This window comes from Mus caroli, chromosome 15 (assembly GCF_900094665.2).
Source record: "Mus caroli chromosome 15, CAROLI_EIJ_v1.1, whole genome shotgun sequence".
Lineage (NCBI taxonomy): Eukaryota > Metazoa > Chordata > Mammalia > Rodentia > Muridae > Mus > Mus caroli.
Window position 1 is genome coordinate 66,114,281 of NC_034584.1, and position 8,046 is coordinate 66,122,326.

The following is an 8,046-nucleotide window of genomic DNA, read 5'->3' on the forward strand; positions in this document are numbered from 1 at the left end:
TCTTCTTCTTCTTCTTCTTCTTCTTCTTCTTCTTCTTCTTCTTCTTCTTCTTCTTCTTCTTCTTCTTCTTCTTCTCCTCCTTCTCCTCCTCCATCATCAGCATCATCATGCAGGCACAGGCCACAAGGGTGAGGCCATGTGATGATGAGAAGACATAAAGATTGAGAAGGAAGATGGAAGCCTACAGACCCTACCTTGTACCCAAGAGGTTTCCCAAGCATTTTTGTGGCTACTGCATTAAATTCAAAAGACACTTAGACAAGTCTGCCAAGTTTGGTGCTGATGCAAAGACCTGAGGTAATTTTTTTAAAAAAATGAAGGTTGCTTAGAACTTTTGAGACACAAGAGGCAAGCCAGTGATGGGAACACAGAGACTGGGCCTTACAGAGGTTCAGGGTACATGAATTATCAAGCTCCTGGCCTCCAAGGTTGTGGGTGGCATGGGGAGATAGGTTACCAAGTCCTAGTGATCTCACTAGGTATTTCCAATCTTTAAACTTGTCAGTATGCTGTTCATGACACTCCATATGGGCAGAAGATATTCACATGTCTATTGCCAGAATAAGATTCTTTGGAGATGGATATGATCTGCCCCGAGGGTTAGAAGATTTTTAATGGTAGGAACACCATTAATGATAAACAGGATCTTCTTGGAGTCAAGGTCACTTGGCAAGTGGTGAGAAGTGGCTAAAGGCAAAGTCAGATTATGGTTATCCTCACAAAGCTCTCTGACCCAGGTGACAAAGCCAAGGTGCCTCAGGGTACCACCCTGTCCCATGCCTTTCTTCACTAGAGAAAAGCAAATTATTATATTCAAGTTTCTTAAGGTGTCCTGATCCTCTGCCTATCTTCCACCTGGCTCATCAAAATCTGTATTGCATTCACCCATGGAGCCCAGGTTCCTGCTAGGATCAATCAGAAACAGGATTATAGCTCCCAAGGAGACTGCTGCAGTCAGTAAACCTGTGTCCATCAGTAAGGTCTTATTAACAGGATGGAGAGGTAGGATCGGTGCCCACTGGAAGCTGGTCTGAAGCCTGGACAATAAGATGGAAGGTATTACACAAGCTGACACTGCAACCCAGGTCTGTGCCCTCCTGAGCAACAGAGGATACCCCTGACACCAGCCTCTACTTCTGAGTATCCAAACTTGGCACAGATTAAGACTAAGGGACATTTTCTGATCCTGTTCATGGAAAGGGGAACAGAGAGAATGGGGCCACTGGTAGACAAGAAATAGCATTGGTAACCTTTCTCTCCACCACTTCCCCACTACCCAGTGTTGGTAGTAGTTGGACAGTCAGAGTCAAGGGCCACTTGTTGACCCATTCTTCTGCCTTCTTAAAAAAAACTTAATAGGGCAAGTGAGGTGATTCTACATAGAGAGGGGCTTGCCTCTATGCCTTTGATCTAAGTTTGATTTCCCAGAACCCTCATGGTGGAAGAAGAGAACTGACTCCTTTGACTTGTCTTCTACATGAATGCACATTATGGCACACACATACACACACACACACACACACACACACACTCTAAAATAAAATATATTTTTAATTAAAAAAATCTTCTGCTCTTAAAAATAAGCAAACAACCAGCAGACGAGGAGGAAGAAGGATTGGAGGAGCGAGTGGGGTCAAGGACATCACAAGAACATCACACACAGAGTCAACTGACTGGGACTCAAGGGGGCTCTCAGCGCTCAGGGAGCCTATATGGGGTCTGACCTAGGTCTTCTGCATGCAGGTTATGGTTGTTTAGCTCGGCGTTCTTGTGGGATTACAGTGGAAGTGGAGCTGCTCTGACTCTTTTGCCTACCTTTGAGACCCTTTTTCTCCTCCTGGGTTGCCTTGACCAGCCTTAATGTGAGAATGTGTACCTGGCCTTATTGTGGCTTGTTATGCCATATTTGGTTGATGTCCCTGGAAGACCTGTTCTTTTCTGAGGGAAAGTGAAGTGGGAGAATGGAGCCAGGGAAAAAGGGGAGGTTGGGGAGAGAGACTTGGAGGAGGGGAGGGAGGGGAAACTGCAGTCAGGATGAAATATTAAAGGAAGAAGTAAATAAAAAGAAAAAAATACACAAACCAATGAGGAAGCTGGATCAGTTGGTAGAGTACTTGCTTAGAATGTACAAAGCTCTGGGTTGGTATCTTCATCTACTTAGTATGCAAAGAATATGAACCTGTAGAGTGTTCGACCCTCGCTGAGACATCCTGATCATGCCCCTCCCCACAAGGCTCACGATCTTTTCAGAAGAGGGTGTGGAAAGACTGTAAGAGCCAAATGTGGTAGATGATTTTAAGGAAGCAGTGTTTTCCAGACACAACAGAGCAGATGCACACATAAACTCATAGGATCTCTATGACAGCTTGCACAAGACCCATACAATGCAAGTCAGATGAAATCCCAGCATGGAGCCAGGGAGGTAGGCACAAGAACCTGAGAAGCTATTGGCATTGCATAGCTGCTCTAAGAGGAAAGGTCAGCTTTCTTTCATGGTGTGACCCCTGGTACGGCAACCACATTCCAGGCCCCATTACAAAGAGTAGTTGGCCAACAAAAACTGGACTTAATGGAATTAAAAATTAGTAATATTTTCAATTAAATAGTTATTAATTAAATAGTTATTTATTGTAATAAAATTTAATTAATTATATAATATATAATGATAATTAATAAAAAATAATGGAAAAAGGAGTAAATGTTGGGTAGATAGGGAGGAGTTGGGGGAAGGGTGAATATAATGAAAAAAGACTGTATGACATTCTTGAGGGAAGCAAGGAGGGTAATTTCAGACTTTTCACCTCTCCTACTGCTCTTCCAAATCCAATCCCCAGGCTCATCCCCAGCTCTGTAGTAGTCTACCTGTTGTGGCCTCTCCTCATACTCTGCCCCACCCTAACCTATTCACAGGGGACTAAGCAGATTCTGGTGGAATGTAGCTTCCCTCCCTCCAGTGCATCCCCTTAATCATCTTCTATACTATCCCCATTCCTAAGTGTCAGCTCCCAATACATAGACATATTTTACACAGAATCTCCAGAGGCCACACTGTCAGGACCCCAGATAACCAGGAAACACACAGCCAGCACTCTCTCCTAAGAACAGAAAGGGCAACAGAAAGCAAGGATCAAAACACCCACATAACAAAGGGAAGGCCAGATAGGAGCACCTAGAATTACAGTCATCCCATTCCCAGATGCCTAGATGTCAGTGTAAAACCACAATAAGTGGACAACATGTCTCCATGAGAGCCCAGCAACCCTACCACGGCAGGCCATGGATACTGTAACACAGCTGAAGCACAAAAAACAGACATTTAATTAGTCTTTATGAATGTCATAGAGGGACTTAAAGAGAAAATTAATAAATCCCTTAAAGAAATCTATGCAAACAAACAAACAGTGGGAGAAAATGAGTAGAACAATATAAGACCAGAGAGTAGAAATGGAATCAATAAAGAAAACCCAAACTGAGGGAAATCCGGAGATAAAAAACTTAAGAACTTGAACCAGAGGCAAACTTCATCAACAGAATACAAGAGATGGAAGAGAGAATCTCAGGCACTAAAGACACAATAAAATAAATGAATACCCCAGCCAAAGAAAATGTTAACTCTAAAAATACTCTAGACACAAAACAGCCAGGAAATCTGGGACACTATAAAAAGACCAAATCTAAAAATAAAAGGAATAGAGAAAGGAGAAAAAATAAAGGTCAAAGGCACAGAAAATATTTTCAACAAAAATCATAGAAGAAAATTACCCTAACCTAAAGAAGGAGATGCCTATCAAAGTACAAGGAGCACAACACCAAGTAGGTTGGACCAGAAAAGAAAGTCTCCTTGGCACATAATAATCAAAACACTAAACATACAGAACAAAGAAAATATTGTAAGCAGCAAGGAGAAAAGACCAAGTAACATATAAAGGCAGACCTATTAGAATTACACACGACTTCTTAATGAAGACTCTAAAGGACAGAAAGGCCTGGACAGATGTGCTTCAAACTCTAAAAGACCACCACTGGCAGCCCAGACTACTACACCCAACAAAATTTCAGTTACCATAAATGGAGAAAATAAGATTTTTCATGAAAAAAATTTAAGCAATATCTATCTACAAATCCAGACATACAGAAGGTGACAGATGGAAATTTCCAACCAAAAGAGGTTAACTATACCCAAGAAAACACAAAAAATAAATAATCCCAGACCAGCAAATCAAAATAAGGGGAAACACACACACACCACCACCACCATCCCCACCACCACCAACAACAAAATGACAAGAATTTAACAAATACTCTCATTTATATCTCTCAACATCAATATTTTCAATTCCCCAATAAAAAGACACAGACTAAAAGAATAGATGTGGAAATAGATAGGATCCAAAAAGCACACTTTATCATCAAAGTTAGACATCACCTTGGGTTAAAAAAATGAAAAAGGATAATCCAAGCAAATGGATTTAAGAAAGCAGGTGTGACTATTTATTATTATTATTATTATTATTATTATTATTATTATTATTATTAACTTTACATCCCACTCACTGCCCCCCTCCCAGTCACTCATTCCCACACTCTTTTCCCCCACCCCCTCCTTTTCTCCTCTAAATAGATGGGAGCCATCCTTGTTATTTCCCCTACCCTGACACATTAAGTCTCTGTGGGGCTAGGGGCATCCTCTCCCACTGAGGCCAGACAAGGTTGCCCAGCTAGAACATACTTCAGGGACAGGTAGCAGATTTTGGGATAGCCCTTGTTTCAGTTGTTTGGGGCCCACATGAAGACCAAGCTGCATATCTGCTACATATGTGCAGGGAGGCCTAGGTCCAGCCCATGTATGCTCTTTGGTTGGTGGTTCAGTCTCTGAGAGCCCAGGTCTAATAGGGGTCCAAGTTAGTTGACTCTGTTGGTCTTCCTGTGGAGTTCCTATACCCTTCAGACCCACAATCCTTCCCCCTTTTCTTCCAAAGGCATCCCCAAGCTGCATATACTATTTGGCTGTGGGTGTCTGTAGCTATCTGAGTCAGCTGCTGGATGGAAGAGGACAGACATCTAGACTTCTTTCTGCAAGCATAACAGAGTATCATTAATAGTGTCAGGGATTGGTGCTTGCCCATGGAACTGTTCTCAAGTTGGACTGGTCATTGGTTGGGCAGTTCCTCAGTCTCCGCTTCATCCCCTGTCCCTGCATTTCTTATAGACAGGATAAATTTTGGGTAGAAAGTTTTGTGAGTGGGTTGGTGTCCCTATTGCTCCATTGGGGTTTCTGCCTGGCTACAGGAGGTGGCCTCTTCAGGTTCCGTATCCACAATGCTGTGAGACACAGCTAAGGTCACCTCCATTGATTCTTGGGTTCCTCCCTTATTCCAGGTCTCTGTCACATCCTGGAGATATCCCCCCCACCTCCCCACTTCCAGATTTCCATTTATTCTCACGGCCATCTGGTCATCTCTCCTGTCCCTCCCCACACCTGATCCTGACCCTCCCATTCTCTTCCCCATACCCTCTCCCACCCAGGTCTCTCTCTTTATCTGCCTCATAACAGCCTTCTAATCTGCCTTCTAAGTGAGATTAAAGCATCCTTGCCTATACCTTCCTTCTTGTTTAACTTCTTTGGATCTGTGGAATATAGCATAGTTTTATTGCTAATATCTGCTTGTAAGTGAGTTCATACCATTCATGTCCTTTTGGGAACGAGTTAGGTGTAACCATTTTAATATCTGATAAAAATAGACTTCAAAACTAACTTTTGAGACAATGTATGACAATACATATGGAAAGAAAAATTCCATCAAGATGTTGTAATTCTTAACATCTATGCACCAAACACAAAGGGTACCCAATATCATTTTAAAAAATCATTACTGCAACTTAAATCACATATTGACCTTCACACAAAGATAGTAGGAGACTTAAATATCCTACTATTACCAATGGATGGGTCATTGAGGCAAAAGCTAAATAGAGCAAGTCTAGAGCTAACTGATGTTATAGCCCAATGGACCCAACAGATATCAACAGAACATTTCACCCCCAAACAAAATAATTTACCTTCTTCTCTGCCCCTCATGAACCTTTCTCCCAAATTTACCACTTCAATGGACACAAAGCAAGCAGGGTATTTCTGGCTTATTTTTCAAAAATCATGTGTCCATAGTTGCATGGATTTACATCTAGGTTTTAAATTAGATTCCATTGACCTATATGTCTATTTTTGTGCTGATACTATGTTGTTTTCATTACAATAGCTTTGTAGTACAACTTGTAATTGGGGATGGTGAAACCTCCATCAGTTCTTTTATTGTTCAGGATTGTTTTAGTTATCCTTTGACCACAACCACTAAGATCAAAAATAAATAACCAGGACCTCATGAGACTGAATCTTACATCTGGCAAAGGACTCCTTCATCGGACAAAGCAACAGCCTTCAGAATGGTAAAATATTTTTACTAACTATACAACTGATAGAGAACTAATATCCAAAATATATTTTTTAAAAAACTATAAAAACTAGATATAAAGAAAACAAATAAAAACTAAAAATAGGATACAAGCCTAAACAGAATCCTCAAAAGAGGGAACTGAAGAGGCTAAGCAACACTTAAAGAAATGTTCAACATCCTTATTCATCAGAGAAATACAATGCAAAACTACTTTGATATTTCATACTATACTTGTTAGAGTGGTTAAGATCAAAAACATAAGTGACAGCTCATGCTGGTGAACACTTGGGATAAAGGGAAAATATATCCATTGCTGGTTGCAGTACAAGATTATACAGTCACAACAAAAATCAGTGTGGCAGTTCCTGAGAGAGCTGGGAATCTAACTCAAGATACAGTTACACCATGGGCATCTTGGGTATGTACCCAGAGGACTCTTTATCATATAACAAGGACACTTACTCAACTATGTTTGTTGCTGCTCTATTTGTAATAGAAAGAAATTGGAAACAACATAGATGTCTCTCAACAGAAGAATGTGTAAAGAAAAAGCAACAGCCTTCAGAATGGTAAAATATTTTTACCAACTATACAACTGATAGAGAACTAATATCCAAAATATATTTTTAAAAAACTATAAAAACTAGATATAAAGAAAACAAATAACCCAACTAAAAATAGGATACAAACCTAAACAGAATCCTCTGTAAAGGTTGTTCATTTACACTGTGAATATTATTCTGCCATTATAAGCAAAAATGAGATAATAAAATTTGCAGGCAAATGGGTGGCATTAAAAAACATCCTGAGTGTTTGCTTATATGTGGATATTAGCTATTAAATCATTTATAATCAAGCTACAAGCTATAGAATCACTGAGGTTAGATACAGAGTAAGGGACTGTGGTGAGGGAGGGGCAGATAAATCTTCCTGGGCAAGGGAAAAGAATAATTATAGATTGATGAGAGGAAGGAGACTAGAACTGGGGGACAACCACATAGAAAAGGGAAGGGAAGATGGAGATAAAGAAGAAAATATGGAGAAAGACAGCTAAAATTAAAGAGACATTTGAGAGATAATATGGAAACAAGATACAGAAGATGCTTCCTAAAATATATATACAGAAAAAGGCAATCTAAATTAAAGCTCCAAGTAATGGGGAAGACTGGACAATTCTTGTCACCAAATGAAGCTCCCTGTACCAGGATTGGGTTACATCTAATTGAGTTGTAAACCAAAAGGGTTACATGGGAGCTGCCCAAACAATACAGGCTGTTGCCAAGACTATAGGTTGCTCTCCACAAACTGACAGCAATGCCCCATTGCTGAAGACAACAAGTGTATGATACAATGAAGTTGCAGGGTATTTGATCACACTGTGAACCTGGAGATTGTGTTATTGACTGGAGAAAAAAAACTGCTTCTAGCTGTAGTGGGACTCGGCCTTAGCACATACCTTTAGTCCATCTGGCTGGAATACAGACATGCCCTTAGTACACACCTTTAATCCCAAACTTTGAAGGTAAATTTAGTTTGTAGAAGGAAGCACCTATATTTGAAAGTGATGTCTAATTGAGTGACAGACAAAGTGTGA